Raw genomic sequence first — 24,950 nt, forward strand, 5'->3', positions numbered from 1 at the left:
CTATTCTGGTGCTCTTTGGGTCAAAGAATAGAGAGGGGAAGGAGCATCAACAAAATAGCAGCTCCAAGCCTCTCTGCTCCAAATGAAACATTAAAATGCAAGAAAAACCATGAGCTCCAACTTTCTCAGAACCATGGAAAAGTCAAAGATATACAATAACCAAGCAAACACTGAACCAAGAAAGAAAATGTCGAAATGGTAAGAAAGTTTTATGACATTTTTACTCATACTAGTTCGTTCCCTTCTATGGCATGGCACTGATACTGATACTGAAGAGGGAAGTCTGTGTTCCCATGTAGAACTCTGATCCTTCATTTTGGCAGGAACAGAGAAGCCCTTCATCACAAATCATTATGCATGTCTGCTCCAACTACATATATGGTTGATCTGCACAGTCGATACAAGGCACCCATCTTTCTTTCACCTAGCTCAGAATTCAGACTGGAAAAGTGGTGAGCATTGCTCAAAAATGTGGCAAGTTGAACTAACAAATCACAGATATCTGGGGCAAAACAACAACAACAACAACAACAAAACATTCAATAGAATGCTTCAGGTCCAGAAGAAAACACTGGAGAGAACTTCTCTGGGAAATTAGGAAGCTCAAAAGGACTTTATGTGCATGGAGTATTTAAAAAGTCAATTTTGAAATCTTGCCCAAAGCAAGATGCATGCTCAGAAAATTTCAGAGAAGACCTTAAACTTTTACCTTAGGCTGAACCCTAGGCTGAGTGCAAGACAGGCTAAATGGTAAGAAAATGCTCTGGCACTGAAACAAATGCAAAGATGGAGACAGTTTTTGTTGTTGTTCTTTTTTAATTTTGCTTACTAATTTTTTCTTTTTTTTAATCTCCTCACACTTGAGAAAACTCCTGTCAAAACAGTACCTGAACACACACCAAAAAACAGAGATAATGCTCATATATAATAAGGAATACAGTTTTTCAAAATAATTTGGAAAATCAGTAAACAAATGGCCTACAATAGCCATCACCAATTTATAAAAAGCAAAATAAAACATCATATTGGGGAATGAAGATAATTTATACCTAGGGTTATCACATTATAGTATTCAAATGTTTAGTTTCATAAATCTTAACCAAGGATGTCAGTTGTTTTTAACCAAAGATAATCAAGATCATTCAATGTAGTAATGATCTTTTCTAGAAATTGTGTTGTAACAACTGGACATTTTCTTGCAAGAGTGAAGTTGAACCTAACACCATATGCAAGAATGAACACAAACTGGACCTAAATGTAGGCACTGTAAAACTCTTAGAAGAAACATAGGGCTGAATTTTCATCTGTATTCGGTAAAGAATTCTTAGATATTACACCTACAATATGAGCAATCAGTAGAAAAATTAAATTAATAAGACTTTATAAATTTTTTTTAATTATGGTTAAATGACACTACAGAGAAAGTGAACATAGAACTCTGAAAGGGAGAAGGTATTTGCATATCATATCACTGATAAGTGTCTAGTTATAGAATGTACAAAGAAAACTTACCACTCAACAATAAAAAAAAAAAATTCTACTTAAATGTGGGCAAATAATTTATAGGTATTTCACTAAAGAACATATACAAATGGCCAATAAATATGTAAAAAGATGTTCAACATTATTAGGGAAACACAAATCAAAACCACAATGTTATACAACTTCATATTCACTAGATAAAAATTAAAAAAAATAAAGCAGAGAATGAATATTGACAAGGATATGAATACAGTCATACATTACCAGTGGGAATATGTAATGGTGCAGCCACCAGGGAAAATATCATGGCAGCTCCTCAAAAAGTTAAGTAGAGCTACCATATGAAAAAAAAAATTCAATTCTAGGTAGATACCTAAGGGAATTAAAAACTCATACATAAACTTTTACACTAATGCTCACAGCAGCATTATTCATAATAGCCAAGACATGGAAACAAAACAAATGTTCATCAGTAGATGAATGGCTAAACATTCATTTGTTGAAAGTATTCAATGATGCTACTGGTGGTCATCCTCTTCCTAATACAGTCTTAAAAAATAATGAAGTACTAATAACTAACCTTGAATACATTATACTAAGTATGAGAAGCGAAAAACTAAAGACCCTATATCGGGTGATTCCCACAATAGACAAATACAAAATACCAAGAATAAGCAAATCCATAGAGACATAATGTGAACTAGTTTTTAACAGTGGATAGCATTGGAGAGACTGAAATTGAATACTAATGCATATGGGAGTTTCTTTGTAGGGTTCATGAAAATGTTCTGGAGTTAAATTGTTGTACAACCTTGTGAATATACTAAAAATCTTTAAACTTTAAATGGTGAATGAACATGGGCTACAGTCCACGGGGTCACAAAAGTTTGGACACAATTGAGTGACTAACACACAACACACACATACATTTCTATTAACTCCTACTTCTTGATTCTGCTAGTTATACCTCAGGGTCGATTGCACTTTCATTGTGATTTTCACTGAAAGTTCATGTTTAGTGTTTTTGCTTTTTTTTTTTCTTATTATAGAAGAGCCAGTGCACCGACAACTGTTTAGTATTGGAATAAGACATTTGTTGCTGGAGTCTTGAGATTTTTGTTCCTTTTTTCCTTCCTTCCCTCCTTCCTACTCCTTCTTAGACAGACAATGCCTCTACTTAAGTTCCACTGACTAATGAGGGTGGAAGAGTATCATTCCACATCAGCTCAGCTGTCATGTTACTAACAGTTATTTCTATTGATATAATATAATGGGGTTTGTATTCATATTAAGGAATAAATATATTTAGCTGGGGCAACTTTTTCTTTTTATCAAAACTAAATTTCATTACAAAATCTAATATATCTATTAATGTTAGACAATGTTAAAATAAGTAGAGAAAGCTATTTTTCATTGCCTTCTACCTTTAGTTACTTATACTTGAGCATATATTTTTTATTTAAATTCAAATGTTTCCAAAATTCTAAATATTGTTAAGAAAATTCACAGTTTCATCTAAGGGTCCATAATTCTTTGCATTTAGTTATGTAATGTGTTTTCTTGACAAATGTGATTTACTATGTAATTGAATAGGTTTCATCCCAACATGAAGCACTTTCTGAAAATGATTGACATGGGGAAATAGCAATAGTTCCCCTTAAGCTTTGAAAACAATTCTGTTAAAGTACCAATTTTGACTGACTTTAAGAAGGTCAATAGTTCAGTAAATAAAATAGGTCAAGTGTTAGTCATATTTTTATGCTGTAGCAAATGTGTGTGGCACATGGACACAGTATATCACTGAGTTCAATGTCCTTAATCATACTCAATCATTACCTTTGTTTCTAATTAATAAGCACTTGACCTTCCAAACTTAACTTAAACATTTACTTCTTACATAAAAACTTCTTTGCCCACCTAAATTGAGTTAAAACATATGCTTATTTAATACCTGATCAATACAGGTGCCACAGTTTATCAGGGTTTTATGTTTAATGTCTTTTTCTTATCACCCTATAAACTCTCTGAGAGAAGTAACTCTGTATCTGGTTTCCCTTTATGTCTCCAGTGCTTACACACTTTGAGAATGGGAGATACTGAAAAATTAGGTGTTGAATGCAGAGGTGAAAGAATAAACAAATACATGTTCCAAACTATTCCTAAACATAATTTCAAAGCACATCATGTTAAAAGGTTTAGAAAAGAAAAAACAGTGTGATGTGATGAAATCAGAATAACTGCTGCGTTCAGGTGTTGGTCAAACGTTCTCTGTAACCAAGAACTTGACTGTTAATAAAGACCATAACTATCCTTGGATGCCCCTTCTGATCTAGTTTTTATTATTCACCAGACTGAAAATTAGAGGTCTTCACTAAGCCAGATTCATTAGATCATCTTTTCTACTATTTCTAATGCTTGGGTCTCAATTTCCTTTTATATCAAATGAGGACTATGCACTAGAATGACCTCTATAGAAAATTTTTCAATTAATGTACTAATCCAGACTTTTCATATGTGATTTTTACATGTCCTACACTATATCTTGTGATTTTATTTCTGTTATTCCAGGGGGAACTTAAAACTTTTTTTGAAATTCCTGCATTCCAAATAAATACTTAAAAACAAAACAAAAGAAATATCTATAGTTCTTGATTTTATTTCTTTTTTCCTGCTTTGGCATTTTTATTCCAGGAAAATCATTTGATTGGCCCAAGAATTTCATGTATCTTGACCATTCAGCCTAGCTGAGTAATTCTAAAGTAGCTGCTTATTTAATCAACAGGAAGTGAAGTGCAGTTGTGTCCAACCCTTTGTGACTTCATGGACTTTACAGCTCATGGAATTCTCCAGGCCAGAATACTAGACGGGTAGCCGTTCTCTTCTCTAGGGAATCTTCCCAACCCAGGGATCGAACCCAGGTCTCCTGCATTGCAGGTGGGTTCTTTACCAGCTGAGCCACCAGGGAAGCCCAATCAATAAGAAAGGAGACCTGAAAACAAGTTAATTGAATGCTTCCATAATCATACTTACTTTAAAAGCTAGACACTCAGATCTAAATTTTGCTAACAAATATCACTACTCTCTAGGATTTTTCAGAAAGATATTAAGTTCATTTTGTAGACTTTATTGCTCCCCCTCCTCCAGCTTGGAACATTTAGATGGTCCCTGACTTGTTTCTCATTGTTGCAAGTTTCCATTAGACAGCTTTCTAATCTACTTATTTAAAGGCCAGTTTTGACTACAGCTAAAATAAATATAATGTGGTAACTGATAAATTAGAATTTAGATAGAAAATATAGCACTTTCCAGGCAGAATTTTACTGGTATATTAATTCCTGTTGTAGCCTCAGATAATTGGGTTATAAATATGGAAATGTCGTAAACAAGTCAACTCCTCCAAAGTTTAGTAATACTTTAAAGAGCTTTTTCAAAGGCTGGTTCATTCATTTGAGTAAGTAAATCTGTGAGGTACAGTTGCAAACTACCAATGAATCTGTTATACCAAATTATAAGAGAAAGAGCTGAAACATTTCTGCTCATGCACTTGTGGGAACCAATGTGTTCTTTGTGTAATATTCTTTGCTGCTAAAATGAATACCTGGATGCTTAAGAGTTATTTATGCTATATGAATCAGAATTTGAACCTTATTAGCAATCCCCCTCCTCCTCTTTTTTTCTTGAAGTTGTTTCAGACTGGTACAAAATACTTCAAGTTTAATTTGAATATTAAAGAGCTTTATTGCAGTATTTTGGCTGCTTCTGTGGTGTGTTCCGTTTGGAATTGCAGTCTCAAATTTCATAGGGCTTTTTAAGGAAGCGATTAATTATTTTACTGTGGTAGTTTATAAAGTGTGACTCTGATTACTTCAGTGTTACATGGGAGCTAGTGTTGAATTATTTCCTTTTTATTTAGTTTGAAGGATTTCTCTGCTGTACTGTTTCTTAAACCTAAAACAAAAACAGTAAAACAGTCAGCCCTTGGCATCTTCTGTGAAATTTGAGACCATGTACAGATCCAAAACTGAAAGTGAAAATTTGTAACTCTACGGTCTATAGAAGTAACCCAGAAGTTTAAAGAATGTTCACATTTTAAAGTTCAAAGAGACCTTAAAAATCCCCTTTATAATCACAGTGTAATTTCATTATGGATTCCATGCTTTGACATATCCTTTCTACCATATAAGCTATAATTTATGAATGATTTATGAATATATTTTCTATGTATTTTCAACAAAGCAATGTGTACCTAACATTCTGAAATTCTGATCAGTATATAATAATTATTGGAACATCAAATAATTAACTTCAATGTGCAAAAATTACCCTTTTGGTACATTTTGTACTTCATTGTAAACAGCATTTAAAAAAAATAATAATAAGATAATCTCACTTTCACCCCATTTCCAACTATCAAGAATTTCATTTTGTGGGAACAGTGCGCCATAGTAAGCAGTCTGCATTACCATGGGTTGGTCATCAGATACATAAAAGATGTCTTAGAATACTGAGTCCAGGAGTCTGCACAAAACAATGAATGTTATAGTAATTCAGAGCTTGGGGAATTATTGATTTTAAGTTTCTTAATTACTGTGGACTGTTGTTTTATCCCCAGAATTCTGCAATGTGCCAGTCATATAATAGATGTGCCATGTAAAGTCCTTGGATAACTGAACTAAACCAACAAAATAAAACCCTGAGTGACTTTAGTATTGTGAGTAGAAACTTGAGATATCTGTTTTCCTACACAGGGTGGATAAGGACAATCATAGAACCTAGATGAAAGGGAATTTAAAAATCCTTAGTTTAATTCCTCCTTTTCCAGTCCAGAGTATGACATGGGATCAAGATCATACAGCTGAGTAACCAAGAGCTCAGTCAGGTCCTGAACTCAAGGCTTGTAGGTGTGATGAAAATAATCTTGCTTACTTTATGATTGATGTACAGCCAAGGAGGGCTGCTCTATTTATACAAGATGGTGATATAAAGACCCCTATTTTATACATTCTGCTTCTGTTGACTTTGGCTTGACTACAATAAAGGTTGTTAGCAATCCTGATAAAAGAGATTGCTGTTGAATTTCTTGATTATGGTTCTTAAAATGCTTCAAGCAATGTCATTCAGCAAGCAGCTGAGTTGGCATTGATTTTACTAAAAGGAAAAATGTATTCATATAGCATCCCTGAATCATTTGCTGGAAGACTGACATTTAGTTACGTTCTGTATCTATTAGATTTAATTCTGGTCCAGTGGCAATGTAGGTGCAGGAGTTGGAACCTTCCTATAAGGGAAAGATGTGTGATAGTTTTTAATGTAACAGAACTCCTCTAGTTTGAGCTACGAAATTGAAAACTGGACATCTCTACACCATACTTAGTCTTCTGGTCATGAGATGATATCTTTAGTGGGAATTTGAAACCGTAACATGAAATGGCAGATTGTTCTGCCAACTGCTACAGAGAACCACTTGTGCCTTTTAGCCATAAGACTATTTAGATGTTTTAACAGCTGGCAGGGAAGGTCCTACTCAATCAGATGGGATCAGCCAGAAGTGGAAACCTTTCTGTGTCTCCTATCTGCATGACTTATTGCCCCATGTGCCTGGAAACATTTTTTACATCACATGTTTACTATAAGAAATGTTCTTCTATGACTATAATATTTTTCCCCAGTATCCTCAGTAAGAAAGAATAGTGAAACCCTCTTTTAGTCTTGGTAATTCCACAAGTGTAATTCTGGGTAAGTCATGTGTTGCCTCGTTCGTAACATTGAAAAGTTTTGAAATATATGATGATATTCACAATAATATTAACACCTAAATGTCAGATTCCATAAAAAGTCTTTTATATATATGACTTCACTTAATTGTTATAAATCTTAAATATAGTCTTCTTCATTTTATTCCTGTAGAAACTGAGGCTCAGATAGAATTTGTTGCTTATCTAAATTATAACAGTGCTAAATTTCCCCAGTGACTCAGTGGTAAAGAACCTGCCTGCCAATGTAGGAGATGCAGGTTTGATCCCTGGTTCAGAAGGATGCCCTGGAGAAGGAAATGGCAACTAACTCCAGTATTTTGCCTGGGCAATCCCATTGATAGGGAAGACTGGTGAGTCCATGGATCACAAAGAGCTGGACATGACTTAGTGACTTAGCAGCAGCAGCAGCAACTCTGAATGCTGTTGGTTGTAGTTCCAAAGACCATATTATTTTTACTATATCATACTAACATCCTGCTCAGTATGGATATTTAACTTTTATCAAGTTTCTGAATATATACTGTAGAGTGATATCCTTGGATATCAATAGCAAAGTAAGTTAAAGGACTCAGTGATTCTGTCTGATTCACAAAGAGAAATTGAATTCAAATGTTTGCATTTGTAAAGTCTAGCAGAAAGTGATGTCTATGCATGCTGTGTAAAGTTACAGTTCTTTCTGAATTGATTATGGGTATATGCATGTGCCGGGGCGGGGGGGGGGGGGCGCGGGGGGGGGGGGGCGGTCTTCCCAGGTGGTGCTGGTGGTAAAGAATCTGCCTGCCAATGCAGTAGATATTTGAGATGTGGGTTTGATTCCTTGGTCAGTAAGATGCCCTGTAGGAGGGTATGGCAACCCACTCCAGTATTCTTGCCTGAAGAATTCCATGGACAGAGGAGCCGTTGGCTACAGTCCATGGGGTAGCAAAGAGTCCAGTGAAACTCAGCACACAGCATGCATGCACGTGTGTGTGTGTGTGGATGTGTGTGTGGATGTGGATGTTTGTGTGTGGATGTGGATGTGTGTGTGGATGTGTGTATGGATATGCATTTAGGGAATCTAGGGGCTTCTGTAATAATTCTTGTTTCAAATAATATTTTTCTGATTCTCATTTTAAAATCATCTTGCTTTGGCAGATTTCCTCAAATTTTTTCTATGATTTCACATTGTTCCCCCAGAAAGGTTATATTAAAAACAAACAAACAACAACAACAACAAAAACTGGCTCATAATAATAGATTGCATTAGCTAACATTGATAGTTGCATTTTGTTCTTAAATCAGTATCAATTTTCTTTTTATTTAAAATTAAAAGAAAATAATATTTAAATAGTGAAAGCAGTGAGTAAAGCTTCCAAATCCATGCTTTAATAATTAATGTCCCAATATTCTTTTCAGTTGCCTTGAAGTTGTACAACTATACAAAATTTATTTAGAATTTGGTCAATTTTTAGTTTATTTTGTAATTAGATGATTTTTTATTTCACACATATATGCATACAGAGACATGCATATCCTCTATTACTATGGAATCCTAATTAGATCTGTAGTTTTAATAGGGTATTTTAAAGTTATATGTAAGTACTGTTGGTCTGAACTTTAGTAGACTAGATCTACAAAATAATTTTAAGATTAAGTAGATTCTCAGAACTAAAAAATAAAATATAAATTAAGTAAATTATCAGATAAAAGCATCTCCGAACTAATCAAATTCTTACTGATATACCAAAAGAAATATGGAATATGATCCAAGAGAAATGTTTGATTTACTGATAATATTACAATGTGATTTCTTTTTTAATTGTTTTAGCTGAAAGTTACACCTCAAAGATATTTTCAAAATAATGCAAAATGTTGGTAAATCTGGAACATATAGTCCTTTGAGCATTCTCTTTCTAAGCAGTACTTCTTACTTTGTTTAGACACATAAGTAAGAACAGACAAAGTGTGATTTCACATCCACACTATCATCCCTGAAAAGTTTCCTTTTAAATTCAATTGTCTATGAATGTGCAAAGAGGGGTGAAAGTTTTGCCATTATATTATCCTTAGAAACTTTTCTGACATTCAGAACATAGCAAATTGAAAGAAAAAAAGATTAAATTTAAGACAATGTTAAAAATGAAGTAGACAGATTGGTACTTTCAACAACATTGCTGGAAACCTCTCTTTCTAATAATAACCACAGAAATAAAGGAAAGAAAAAAATTTCTTAAAGAATACTGCTTTCCATTTAATCTAAATGGAAAGACCGCAAAGCATGCAATTATAGGTGTATAAAAAGTCAGGAAGTGAAAAAGCCAAAATAATGAGAGATTCGTGTAATATCTAGTGTCACAAAGTTGCAGTACTGTCAGAAGTTTTGGTCTCAAGAGGTATCTTGGAAAGGAAAAAAAAAAAAAGCCTCAGGAAATAATAACTAGAACTTGGCAGAGAAAGCTCCTTTATGAGAAGTGCCTGCAGGGCAGAAATAATTGGAAGTAGAGGCTTCCTTTGCCCTAACAGGTGCCCTTTGGTTCCACGAGGAGTGGACACCCTAAAACACCCAAAACCAAGTATAATAAAAAATAATCTGGGGATGATCTCAACATTGTATTTGGATGAACAGAGGGAAACGTAAAAAGAGACATTAACTTAAGTGGACATTCAAACCACGTTTACCATGAGGGTAGAAGGCAATTATTGGGGTAGTTCAGGGCAAAATATGCTGTAGCCTGAAGTATCCAGTGAGTATTTCCTCCTCAGGTGACTGGGAACAGCTGTTTCCATATCCCCATTCTTTTCTTTTCTTTTTTTTTTTTGGAGTAATGAACTGGTTTGAGGAACAGTGTTTAGCAGAAGGAAACTTTCCTTTTGTTGACAGTGAAAACAGTGCCTTTGAGAGTTTACTTCATCTACTGGAAGGTTCAGCACTCACAAGAGCATACTGGTGGAGAAAAAAGTATGTCAACAAATACTCTTTCAGCACCAAAGCCAGTTTAGCTGTCAAGATAGAATCAAAAGTGTGAGTTAAGTAAAACAAAACACTGAAAGCATTCAAAATATATTTTCAAAATCTAGTAGCAGAACATTAGTGTCTTGTTATGTAATGGAATAGTTGAAAATTATCTATTTATCTGTCATCTGTCTATTCATCCCAGCTAGCTAGTTATGAAGAGAAAAAGAGAAAGAGAGGGAGAGAGAGACAGAGGTATCCAAATAACAGTTTATGACCATGTTCCCACGAAGAAGCATTGCACATTTTTAAAAGATTTGGTTGAGGGGAGATGTTGAAAGCAATGGAGTTTCTTTGAGGCTTACATTTAATATTATAACGTGGAAAATTTTTTAAATTGTAAAACTAATATTTCCCTCTATGCACCTTCAGTTCAGTTCAGTTCAGTCACTCAGTCATGTCCAACTGTTTGCGACCCCATGAATCGCAGCACGCCAGGCCTCCCTGTCCATAACCAACTCCCAGAGTTCACCCAAACCCATGTCCATAAAGTTGGTGATGCCATACAGCCATCTCATCTGTTTTGTCCCCTTCTCTTCCTGCCTCCAATCCCTCCCAGAATCAGGATCTTTTCCAATGAGTCAGCTCTTTGCATGAGGTAGCCAAAGTATTGGAGTTTCAGCTTCAGCATCAGTCCTTCCAATGGACACCCAGGACTGATTTCCTTTAGGATGGACTGGTTGGATCTCCTTGCAGTCCAAGGGACTCTCAAGAGTCTTCTCCAACACCACAGTTCAAAAGCATCAATTCTTCAGTGCTCAACTTTCTTCACAGTCCAACTCTCACATCCGTACATGACCACTGGAAAAACCATAGCCTTGAGTAGACAGACCTTGTTGGCAAAGTAATGTCTCTGCTTTTTAATATGCTATCTAAGTTGGTCATAACTTTCCTTCCAAGGAGTAAGCATCCCTTAATTTCATGGCTGCAATCACCATCTGCAGTGATTTTGGAGCCCCCCAAAATAAAGTTGGACACTGTTTCCACTGTTTCTTCATCTATTTTCCATGTAGTGATAGGACTAGAAGCCATGATCATAGTTTTCTGAATGTTGAGCTTTAAGCCAACTTTTTCCACTCTCCTCTTTCACTTTCATTAAGAGGTTTTTCAGTTCCTCTTCACTTTCTGCCTTTAAGGGTGGTTATTACCTGCATATCTGAGGTTATTGATATTTCTCCCGGCAATCTTGATTCCAGCTTGTACTTCTTCCAACCCCGTGTTTCTCATAATGTACTCTGCATATAAGTCAAATAAGCAAAGTGACAATATACAGCCTTGACATACTCCTTTTCCTATTTGGAACTGGTCTCTTGTTCCATGTGCAGTTCTAACTTTTGCTTCCTGAACTGCACATAGGTTTCTCAAGAGGCAGGTCAGGTGGTCCAGTATTCCCATCTCTTTCAGAATTTTTGACAGTTATGCACCTTAGAACTTTGCTATTCTAAAAATACTTAATTTAGTAGAGTGATGCCTGAAGAATTTTATGTGTAGGGTGGGTCAAAGGATAACATTTGAGGTGGTTTGATTGTGACAACATGGTTAAGTTGGAAAGTATATTTCCCAGAATCCTCTTAACTGTCCAGTTGCAGGTTGAATTTGGCCAAAAGAGGAACTTGTGTGAGATTTGGACAATGTAAGTAAAGAAGTGACTAATACTTTCTGCAGGTAATCTTAGTCAGATGGAGTCAGTTATCCTTTCTCTCATCTACTCCATGTCCACTATTGTTCCAAGTCTTCATCAGAGGCTCGGCTGTGTAATCTCGGAGGAGTCACAGCTTTCCATTGAGCTCCCTCCCTTTCTTTCATCTTCCTGTAGAGAAAAAGGACTGGATCAGGAAGTCAGAAGGCCTCCATTTCTTTTCTTTTCTTTCCCTTTTTTTTTTTTTTAGTATTAATTTCTTTGACAGCACTGGGCCTTAGTTGCAGCACATGGCGTCTTTGATCATCTTTGTGGCATGAGGGATCTTTACTTCATCTTTAGATGCAGCATGCAAACTCTTAGTTGTGGTATGTGGCATCTAGTTTCCTGACCAGGGATTGACTCTGGGTCCCCTGCATTGAGAGCATGAAGTCTTAGCCACTGGATGACCAGGGAAATCCTGGAAGACCTCCTTTCTTATCCAGTTTTTCCCATAGCTTTGGGATCTTGAGCAATCACTTATTCTGTGTCTCAGTTTCTTCAATTATATAATTAAGGTATTGGACTAGAGAAGCTCTCGGATCCTTCAGAGGTCTAAAAATTGATCTGTGTCTCTGCTAGGCTTTTATTACTAGTTGCATTGTGCAGGAGGTGAATTGAGTGAATGATTTTATCACTTGCTCAGGTAGGCACACATGCTTGCCCCCACAAACCTGTTGCCTCCTGAAATCAATTTTGTACTCCTTGCTTTACTTCTGCTCTGATAGACAAAACTCTAGAAGCTCTGCTTTTAAAAACTTATTTTCATTTCCTAAACTTTGTTTTTAATGTATGCGCAAAACAGGTGTAACTGACTTCTTATCAGTAGGCTAACATATTTACATTATGGGCATAGGGAAACACTGATGCAGCATTTTTTCTATATTTTTACATATTTTTAAACAAATATAAATTATTCCACAGTTAAGTCTGTATATCTAAAGTCGAAATAATAAAGGAGAGTTATAAGGAGAGATTTAAAATGAGGACAGATTGGAATGTTTTGTTGTTGGGAGTAGCACTGAAGTGTAAAAGTAAAGAAGAGACCCCAGAATGTTCTTAATAGTCAGGGAAAAAATCATTTAGAAAGTCGTTAGCAATAATGATTTAATTATGATAAAGCACAAGTGCAAGTCACTCAGTCATGTCCAACTCTGTGACCCCATGGACTTTACAGTCTATGGAATTCTCCAGGCCAGAATACTGGAGTGGGCAGCCAATTCCTTCTCCAGAAAATCTTCCCAATATAGGAATCGAACCAGGGTCTCCTGCATTGCAGGCAGATTCTTTACCAACTATTAATTATGATAAGAAAATGCCAAATAATCAATCAAAAATACTTCTAAAGAGCTTATGTGTATTTTAATATGTAATGGGCTTCCTAGGAGCTGTAGTGGTAAAGAACTTGCCTGCCAATGCAAGAGATGTAAGAGACTTAGATTTCATCCCTGGGTCAAGAAGATCCCCTGGAGGAGGGCATGGCAACCCATTCCAGTATTCGTGCCTAGAGAATCCCACGGACAGAAGAGCTTGGCAAGCTACAGTCCATGGAATCATAAATAGTAAGACATGACAGAGGTATCGTAGCAGGCACACACAATTGAATAATATCAACTTGTAAATTCAAATGATCTTTATATTTTTCTAAGGTTATTGAATAATTCTAAGTAAAAGTTCATAATCATTTGTTTTCATTTCTGTTTCATTTTATTTTTATGTTGATGTATGCAGTCATTTTTATTATTTTCTTATGAAATAGGATGTTAAAACTTCTATTATATAGAAACATTTTTAGTAAGGAAACTTGAAAAAATTATTACACTGACAATTACCATTTACTTTGAAAAACTGCCATGAACTAAAATATGCCTAGAACTTCCATGGTGGCTAAAAGTCAGTAAAGAATCCCCCTGCAATGTGGGAGACCTAGGTCCATCCCTGCAGTGCAGAAGGCCTGGGTTCAATCCCTGGGTTGGGAAGATCCCCTGGATGAGGGCATGGCAACCCACTCTAGTTTTCTTGCCTGGAGAATCCCCATGGACAAAGGAGCCTGGCAAACGACAGTCCTTGGGATCGCAAAGAGTTAGACACAACTGAGCAATTAAGAACACAGCTCAGCGCACAGCACAATAGGCCTATGACACTCCCAATTGTGTCTGTCTGACACAAAAAAGAGATTGAATTCAGATTGAATTCACATTTGAATCCTTTGGGTTCAGTTGCAGCTAAATAGGGAAATCTTACAAAGAGAAGAAAAACTATATTAACATTGCATTTCAAATTTAATCAGTTCATTTAATAAGTGCAATTTTATCTTTACCTCTTTTTTCAACTATTAACACTATATAGAAATTAAAATCAGAGTAAGTTCTTCATAATATTAATAACTGAAAGCATCAATGATTTACATTATTAGTACTCTGTCTCCACATATGCCAAACCATTCTTTTTTTATTGCTGCATATATAACATTCATATAACTCAGGCTCAATTCAACTGTGCTCTCTTTCGAGAAATTTTCTCTGATACCTACAAAATATTCTGCTTTGGTAGGCTGATTAAAAACATGTCCCCAGCTCATCACCTCTTTCTAAGCCCTCTGCCGTGTGACTTGATAATGCTTTCCATCATGAGTAGAATCGGTTTCTCTACCCTGTCAATCTAGGCTGGTTATGAGAACTGTTCTGTTAAATAGAATGCAGTGTATGTGAAATTGCCAGTTCCAAGGATCCCCACACTACTGTTTGTTGTCTTGATAACACTGCTATTACCCTGAAAACAAGCTCAGGATAATCTGATGGATTGAAAGACATAAGGTCTACTTCCTGTACCAGATGACTGCCTGCCAAGTGTCAGGCAATAATGAAGTCCATCCTAGGACACTTAGCCCCTGGCTCACACACCAGCTGAGTGCAGATGTGTGAGTGAGCCATGCCAAGATGGGACAAACCTGAGCTAGATCATCAGAACCACCCAGCATACCCATCGATGTAAGTGTTGGTCATTCAGTCAAGTCCGACTCATTGCAACCCCATGGACTGTGTATCTCCTTGATGCATGCGATTCTCCAGGCAAGAATCTGGAGTGGGTTGCCATGTCCTTCTTCCAGGGGATCTTCCCAACCCAGGGATTGAACCCAGGCCTTCCGCACTGCAGGCAGATTCTTTACCATTGAGCCACCGGGGAAGCCCTGTGCATATTAGTTTATTACTGGACAAAGTCCTTATATTAATGGGAAGTTTTATAGCATAAAGGAAAGAGCTGTGGAATAAGCTTCTGTTAGGCTAACTGCATGTACTGCTGCGTTTACATAAGTGAACTTTGCCAAGTCTCTTAACCTTCCTGTACTTTCTAATTTTAAGCCCAAAGTGTTAGCCACTACATCCACTTTAGAGAGAACAGCATCTGGATACTATCCTCCTACTTTGGTAATGAAGCCAAAGAACATGCACTTTTAGTTTCCATTTTACATGAGCCCAGATTTGAAAGCCTTATTCACTCCAGATTCTCTTGGACATCTCTATCACTTTGTACCACATTAGCATTTCAAACCATCTCTCTTTCCAGCAGCTTTTTGCCTTTGCCAATACGTTGAACAGGATGAAATGTAAATGAACTGATTTCTTTTTGGTCAGTGATGTGAATAATATTAATATATTTCTTGCCAATCTATGATCAAATTGTGTACTGAGAGCTGTCTCCTCCCATGTTAAACATGTGCTTACATATCTGGGTAATTTCACTCACCATTTCCATCCAAAGACTTAAAACTATAGTGGAGTTTAACTGAAAGAAACATACCCTTTTGAGGATCTTTGAAATATACACATATGAATATTAAAAGAACTGATATAAAGCAACCAGGAAAAAAAAATCACCTAACTAGCTAATCAGTAGCGATTATACTCTTTTTTGAAGGAAATTTGCAGGTGTCACAAATCTTATCATGATTTTGCTTGGTGGTGCTTAATTATAACTATTTGTAGATTGCAAATAATTATATACATATAGGTGGATCTACATAGCAGATTGCAGATACAAATAATAAATTTCATAAATAGTTAGCTATCAGTAGAACTACATTTTAAATATCTTAGTAAGAGAAGTCCTTTCATGCCCTAATATAAGCCAAACAAATTTTTTAAGCAAATGTTTGGCTCTTATAATTTTGAAGCACTTGTTTTTTGGAACACTGCACTTGGTTTGAAACTAGGATAATTAGCAAGGATTGGCAAGATTTTTGCAAATAAAGTATGTGTTTGTGGTCATTTGGAATGCAGAAGGCTCTACCATTCAGTAGTAGCTCTTTTGTTTATTCTTCAGGAAATTTGGAACTCTAGATACACAAATGAGTTTATGAGAATCTTAGAAATCTATGATTGATACCTTACCTTAACAATTATTAAACTAGCTTGTTATCATCAATTTGTAGAACCTTGGTATATTATAAAAATTGTATCTATTTCCTCACACTGAATAGATTGACTTTCAAAGCTGTTTTGGTATAAAGAACACTGGCCCAGTATAAATTTTCATTCATATTACTTAGGCTTAGGCAACAGAAATAATAGCCAACTAGTTTGGTTCACCATTCTCACTGAACTTGTCACTCTTGGTAGGCTGTGTCTAAGCCTTTAATTTAGAAAGGTTTTAATATGAGTTTGAGATTACTTTCAGGTTGGGAATAAAGTCTAATTCTTTTAAATCCAGTTCATTTATATCACTCTTGGATCCATCAAGAAACTAAGTGTGCCTATTAAATTATGCTGTGTCTAGAACAATATACACTAATTGAGATACAGTAATGCCATATTTTATTGATTTTAGGATGCATAAATTTCACAATTTAGTGTTTCTAAAATAGAACTGTTCATGGGGTTCTCAAGGCAAGAATACTGAAGTGGTTTGCCATTCATTTCTCCAGTGGACTATGTTTTGTCAGGCCCTGACTAGCAGGGACAGACCCTTCAGCTGCTCAGTATAGCTGGATGACATGCCTGGTGCCTTGGCTGTCTCACTGTGAGTCCATATTGAGCATTTAAACCTTCACTGGTCATCAGATATCATGCAACATATGGCCAGGGGTCGAGGCAAAGGCCCTTGGAAGGGCTGCGAAGTGGGTCCAGGGAAGGCTATAGCCTGCGTTGGAGGACTCCCATGAGCTGAGGGCAGCCCACCCTCACAGCTGGCACTGGCCTTTGTGGAACCAATCTGCCAGCCAGGAGCTGCTGTCTATCATTCATTTCAGTTCAGTCACTTAGTTGTGTCCAGCTCTTTGCAACTCCATGGAGTGCAGCACACCGGACTTTCCTGTCCATCAAAAACTCCCAGAGCTTACTCAAGTTCACGTCCTTGAGCCGGTGATGCCATCCACTATCTCATCCTCTGTCTTCCCCTTCTCCTCCTGCCTTCAATCTTTCCCAGCATCAGGATCTTTTCCAATGAGTCAGTTCTTTGCATTAGGTGACCAAAGTATTGGAATTTCAGCCTAAGCATCAGTCCTCCCAATGAATATTCAAGACTGATTTACTTTACAATGGACTGGTTGAATCTCCTTGCAATCCAAGGGACTCTCAAGAGTCTTCTCCAACACCACAGTTCAAAAGCATCAATTCTTCGGTGCTCAGCTTTCTTTATAGTCCAACTCTCACATCCATACGTGACTACTGAAAAACCATAGCATTGACTAGATGGACCTTGGTTAGCAAAGTAATGTCTCTGCTTCTTAATATGCTGTCTAGGTTGATCATAACTTTTCTTCCAAGGAGCAAGTGTCTTTCAATTTCATGGCTGCAGTCACCATCGGCAGTGATTTTGGAGCCCAAAAGGATAAAGTCTGTAACTGTTTTTATTGTTTCCCCATCTATTTGCCATGAAGTGATGAGACCAGATGCCATGATCTTAGTTTTCTGAATGTTGAGTTTTAAGCCAACTTTTTCACTCTCCTCTCTCACTTTCATCAAGAGGCTCTTTAGTTCTTCTTTGCTTTCTGCCATAAGTGTCATCTGCATATCTGAGGTTATTGATATTTCTCCTGACAATCCTGATTCCAGCTTGGGCTTCATCCAGTTCAGCATTTCTCATGATGTACATGCTGTCCATTGTGGAGAGATCAAATTGCCAACATATACTGGATCATAGAAAAAGTAAGGGAATTAAAAAAAATCTACTTCTGCTTCATTGACTTTGCTAAAGCCTTTGACTATGTGGATCACAACAAACTGTGGAATATTTTTAAAGGGATAGGAATACCAGATTACATTACCTGTCTCTTGATAAACCTGTATGCAGGACAAGGAGCAACAGTTAGAACTGGACGTGGAACATGAACTGTTGCAAAATTGGGAAAGGAGTATGTGAAGGTTGTATATTGTCACCCTGCTTATTTAACTTATATGTAGAGTACATGTGAAATGCCAGGCTGGATGAAGCACAAGCTGGAATCAAGATTGCTGGGAGAAATATCATCTTTAGATATGCAAATAATACAACTTTAATGGCAAAATGTGAACTGGAACTAAAGAGCCTCTTGATGAAGGTGAAAGAGAAGAGTGAAAAAGCTGATTTAAAGCTCAACATTCAAAAAATGAAGTTCATCACATCCAATCTTATCACTTCATGGCAAATAGATGGGATACAATCGAAACAGTGACATATTTCATTTTCTTGGGCTCCAAAATCACTATGAAAGGTGACTACAGACACAAAATTAAAAGAGACTTGCTCCTTGGAAGAATAGCTATGACAAACCTAGACATTGTATTAAAAAAAACAGAGACATCACTTTACCAACAAAGGTCCATATATGGTATGGTTTTTCTAGTAGTCATATACGGATGTGAGAGTTGGACTATAAAAAAGGCTGAGTGCTAAATAATTGATGCTTTTGAACTGTGGTGTTGGAGAAGACTCTTGAGAGTCCCTTGGACTGCAAGGAGATCCAATCAGTTCATCCTAAAGGAGATCAGTCCTGAATATTGATTGGAAGGACTGATATTGAAGCTGAAGCTCCAATACTTTGGCCACCTCGTGCAAGCAGCTGACTCAGTGGAAAAGACCCTGATGCTGGGAAAGACTGAAGGCAGGAGGAGAAGGGAACGACAGAAGATGAGATGGTTGGATGACATCACCGACTCAATGGACATGAGTTTAAGTAAACTTTGAGAGATAGTGAAAGACTGGGAAGCCTGGCGTGCTGCAGTTCATGGGGTTCCAAACAGCTGGACATTACTAAGCAACTGAAAAACAACAACAACAACAAAACAGAACTGTATCATAATCCGAAACATGCCAAAATTAGAGTTGGCCAGATAACATTAATGAGCTAGTTGTTTGCACACATGCATATTTTTAAAATTTCCCTTTTGGTGGCATCACTGGATACCAGAAAACTTTTGACAAGTAAATTATTAAACCACTTGAGAATCATTGGTGACATCTATCAGTTCTAGATATTGTCTGAAAATCTTCAATTGTTATCATCTGGTAAAGTCAGGAAAACAATAAAATTTACAGCACTGGTGTCAGAGTTTATAAGAGCATCTGGGGAGAACCATGAAGTCATTTTTTAAAAAAAATGTCCCTGCCCTCATCTCCCCAGCCCCCACCAACCCTCCCATACCTTGGATGGTACAAAAGACATCATGGTGTGGAAACCACCGATACCAACAACTGTGTGTTTAAAAATGATACAAAAGCTTGGATTCTTATGTTAAGACATTTGAAGAGTACCTTAACTGTTTTCAAAGTTGTTTTCTACCTCCCTTACACACAGGAGTTAACTTTTTAATTGACAAAGAAAGACCTCTAAATGATCTTATTTAATAAGTACAAATTTTAGTAAGATGACATAATGATACAATAAGAGAGCATTGCATCATAGTTGATTTGGCAGCAATTTTTCTTATTTAGTTTTAAAAAACATAAGATGTCTAATGATGGCATTATAGATTTTATAAGTAAGGTACTATTTATTTGAGAAATCATATTAATATTTACAGTCTAGGAATATGAATTTAGCTTTAACTTGGTCATAAAATGGACACTGAGGATCCAACTACACTGTGATAAACCAAATGGGATATTATATGCAGAAAAAATTATTATTGGATGCTGTATAAATATTGCTTATGACACTAAAAGTCATCCCTTGTGTTTTATTAACTTTAAATTTGAAACTTTTTTAAAAATAAAATCTAACGTGGCTTTTAAACTCAATAAAGAGATTTCTGTCTCACTGACCAGTTCTCTCAAGGCACCACCTTATATATTTGGGAAACTTTAAAAAGAATATATAACTTTAATCTGAAACACTTTTTTAAGTTTGAGAGTCCCAAAGATTCTGGGAATAAAGTCAGTTTTATTTGTGAATCCAGCACCTCTTGGATCTGTTTTATTTATTAAGTCTTCCTTTAGCTTACCTCATCTCTAGCATTTTATTATGAGCAGAAAGAACCCAGGAGGCATCTTCCATATTCTGCCTGGAAATTTCCATAGATAAATTACCTATTTTATTAGATACATTTTCCACTTGCTACTTTATCGCAAGTAGTTTTACAAAACTTTCTGTAAGCACATAACAATAATTTCCTTTCTTTCAGTTTCAGTTTTTGGGTTTTTTTGTTTTTTGTTTTTTCCTTTCTCTGTAATACCTGACAGCCTTCTCAGAGGCCATCAGGCTTTCACTAACTCCATCCAAAGCCCTTCCAACTTCTGTCTGTCTACTATCCATAGTCACTGCTAGTGTCTTAAGTTTTTGTTACATAGGATCCTACTCATGGTAACAAAATCTGATTCAATTATTATAATTGTTAAGTTACAAACATTCTCAAAACATGATTACTTAAAACAACAATATCATACATTATCACTCACCTTTTCTGTGGGTAAGAAACTTGAACAGGATATAGTGGAATCTCATGTGGAAGAGCAGAAGGCTGGGGACTGGAAAACTTTGAAAGCTTTTTCTCTGGTTTGATTGAAAGTGAATATTGCCTGTTGACTGAGGACTTCAGTTTTTCTTTCTGCTATATTCTCCATGTGTTTCATTTGGGAATTTCAATAGCATAGTTGGGATCCAAAGGCAAAATTCCCAGAGAGAGATGGGAATGGGGGAGAGTGTCAGGCCAAAGAGGATCATTGTTATTACTTTACCATGAAAGATTCATATCATCACTTCTGTTATGTTTATTTACCACGAGTGACAAAGTCCAGCCTTTTTATAGGAAGAGAACATAGACTCTCCTTCTACATGGGAGTGATGCTTATACTATAAGATGAAATATTAGGAAAATGCAACTGAATCCGTGGGGTTCTGTGGACAAAGTCTCAATTCTTGCTTTGCGGAACACATCTTTATTTCACATTTATAACTGAACAGTATTTTTATTGAGTACTATACATTTTAGGTTGAGAGTTAATTTTTAAAAATACACTGATAATGTCATTCCAGTCTGTTCTGTTTTTCATTGCTGCATCTAGAAGTTAGTAGTTCCAGCTCCACTCCTTTGAAGGCATCCTGTTATTTTATCCCCCTTTATTCCCCCTAGACTTGTTTATAGTTTTATATTTTGCTTGCAATTCAGCTACAATATGACTAGTGTTAGTGTTTATTTATACTGTTTCATATTTGTTAGGCCTCGATTCTGTAGGTTCATGTCTTTTATTGTTTGGAGGTGACTGTCAGTGATTATATCAACAAAATTTGCTTCTTCTCCATTTTCTTTCTTCTTTCCTTCTACTAATGCAATCTTTATGTTAGAACTCCTCATTATATATATATTATACATTACATATTATGTATAATATATATATTATGTATAATATATATACATATATATGTATAATATATGTATACATATATATTATTTTTACAAGTTTAAAAAATATGCTGCCCTTTTATTTTTATTCTGGCCAATTTCTTTTAAAATTTCTCTCAGCCTGTTGCTTCTTTTAACTAAATTCCCTACAGCCAAATATAAATGTTGCTTAAACATGCATTAATTTCTTAGTTTAGACTATTTTATTTTCCAGATTGTAGCATTTAGTTTGGTTAATTTAAAAATATGCTACATTCTATTTTATGGTTTTCTGTTCATTGGAAATTTGCAAAATTATCTGTTATTTTAGACTTTGTATTTTAGAGAAATTTTAGGTTCACACCAAAACTGAAAGGAAAGTACAGAGATTTTCTATATACTACCTCCCTGAGACCCTGTTCCCATATACATATAGCCCCTATTATCATTCAGTTCATCCTCCAGAGTGTTACATGTGTTATAATTGAATCTACACTGACACATAATTATCACCTAAAATCCATAGTTTACATTAGAATTATTTCTTGGTATGATACATTCCATGAGTTTGGACAAATGTATGATGGCATGTATGCTTCATTATTGTATCAAACTGAGTAGCTTTATGCCATAAGAATCTTCTCTGCTTATTCATCCCTTCCTCCCCTCAAACCCTGGCTACCACTCATCCTTTTACTGACCATCAGTTAGTTAGGTTCAGTTGCTAGTCATGTCCAGCTGTTTGAGACCCCATGGACTGCACCACGCCAGGCTTCCCTGTCCTTCACCAACTCCCAGAGCTTACTCAAACTCATGTCCATTGAGTCAGTGATGCCATCCAACCATCTCAATCTCTGTCATCGCCCTCCCCTCCTGACTTCAATTTTTCCTAGCATCAGGGTCTTCTCCAATGAGTCGGTTATTTACATCAGGTGGCCAAAATGAGTTTCAGCTTCAGCATCAGTCCTTCCAATGAATATTCAAGACTGATTTCCTTTAGGATGGACTGGTGGTATCTCCTTGCAGTCCAAGGGACTCTCAAGAGTCTTCTCCAACATCACAGTTCAAATACATCAATTATTTGGCACTCAGTTTTCTTTATAGTCCAAATGCCTTTCAAATCCTAAAGAAAGGCAATGCCAAAGAATGCTCAAACTACCGCACAATTGCACTCATCTCATACGCTAGTAAAGTAATGCTCAAAATTCTCCAAGCCAGGCTTCAGCAATACGTGAACCATGAACTTCCAGGTGTTCAAGCTGGTTTTAGAAAAGGCAGAGGAACCAGAGATCAAATTGCCAACATCTGCTGGATCATGGAAAAAACAAGAGAGTTCCAGAAGAAACATTTATTTCTGCTTTATTGACTATGCCAAAGCCTTTGGCTGTGTGGATCACAATAAACTGTAGAAAATTCTGAAAGAGATGGGAATACCAGAGCACCTGAACTGCCTCTTGAGAAACCTATGTGCAGGTCAGGAAGCAAGAGTTAGAACTGGACATGGAACAACAGACTGGTTCCAAATAGGAAAAGGAGTACGTCAAGGCTGTATATTGTCACCCTGCTTATTTAACTTCTATGCAGAGTACATCATGAGAAACGCTGGACTGAAAGAAACACAAGCTGGAATCAAGATTGCCGGGAGAAATATCAATCACCTCAGATATGCAGATGACACCACCCGTATGGCAGAAAGTGAAGAGGAACTAAAAAGACTCTTGATGAAAGTGAAAGTGGGGAGTGAAAAAGTTGGCTTAAAGTTCAGCATTCAGAAAACGAAGATCATGGCATCTGGTCCCATCACTTCATGGGAAATAGATGGGGAAACAGTGGAAACAGTGTCAGACTTTATTTTTGGGGGCTCCAAAATCACTGCAGATGGTGACTGAAGCCATGAAATTAAAAGACACTTACTCCTTGGAAGAAAAGTTATGACCAACCTAGATAGCATATTGAAAAGCAGAGACATTACTTTGCTGATTAAGGTCCGTCTAGTCAAGGTTATGGTTTTTCCAGTGGTCATGTATGGATGTGAGAGTTGGACTGTGAAGTAAGCTGAGCACCGAGGAATTGACACTTTTGAACTGTGGTGTTGGAGAAGACTCTTGAGAGTCCCTTGGACTGCAAGGAGATCCAACCAGTCCATTCTGAAGGAGATCAGCCCTGGGATTTCTTTGGAAGGAATGATGCTGAAGCTGAAACTGCAGTACTTTGGCCACCTCATGCAAAGAGTTGACTGATTGGAAAAGACTTTGATGCTGGGAGGGATTGGGGGCAGGAGGAGAAGGGGCTGACAGAGGATGAGATGGCTGGATGGCATCACTGACTCAATGGATGTGAGTCTGAATGAACTCTGGGTGTTGGTGATAGACAGGGAGGCCTGGCATGCTGCGATTCATGGGGTTGCAAAGAGTCGGACACAACTGAGCTACTGAACTGAACTGAACTTTCTTTATAGTCCTACTCTCACATCCATACATGACTACTGGAAAAAATGATAGCTTTCACTAGACGGACCTTGGTTGGCAAAGTGATGTCTCTGCTTTTTAATATGTTGTCTAGGTTGGTCATAACTTTTCTTTCAAGGAGCAAGCATCTTTTAATTTTATGGCTGCAGTCACCATCTGCAGTGATTTTAGAGCCGCCCAAAATAAAGTCTGACACTGTTTCCATTGTTTTCCCATCTATTTGCCATGAAGTGATGGGACTGCATGCCATGATCTTAGTTTTCTGAATGTTAAGCTGTAAGCTAACTTTTTCACTCTCCTCTTTCACGTTCATGAAGAGGCTGTTTAGTTCTTCTTCACTTTGTGCCATAAGTGTGGTTGTCATCTGCATATCTGAGGTTATTGATATTTCTCCTGCCAATCTTGAATCTAGCTTCTGTTTCATCCAGTCCAGCATTTCATGTCATGTACTCTGCATAGAAGTTAAATAAGCAGGGTGACAATATACAGCTTTGATGTACTCCTTTCCTGATTTGGAACTAGTCTGTTCCATGTCCAGTTCTAACTGTTGCTTCTTGACCTGCATACAGGTTTCTCAGGAGGCAGGTCAAGTGGTCTGGTATTTCCATCTCTTGAAGAATTTTCCTCAGTTTTGGTGATCCACACAGTCAAAGGCTCTGGCATAATCAATAAAGCAGAAATAGATGTTTTTCTGGAATTCTTGCCTTTTCGATGATCCAACAGATGTTGGCAATTTGATCTCTGGTTCCTCTGCCTTTTCTAAATCTAGCTTGGACA

This window comes from Capra hircus, chromosome 22 (genome assembly GCF_001704415.2).
Source record: "Capra hircus breed San Clemente chromosome 22, ASM170441v1, whole genome shotgun sequence".
In the NCBI taxonomy this organism is placed as follows: Eukaryota; Metazoa; Chordata; class Mammalia; order Artiodactyla; family Bovidae; genus Capra; species Capra hircus.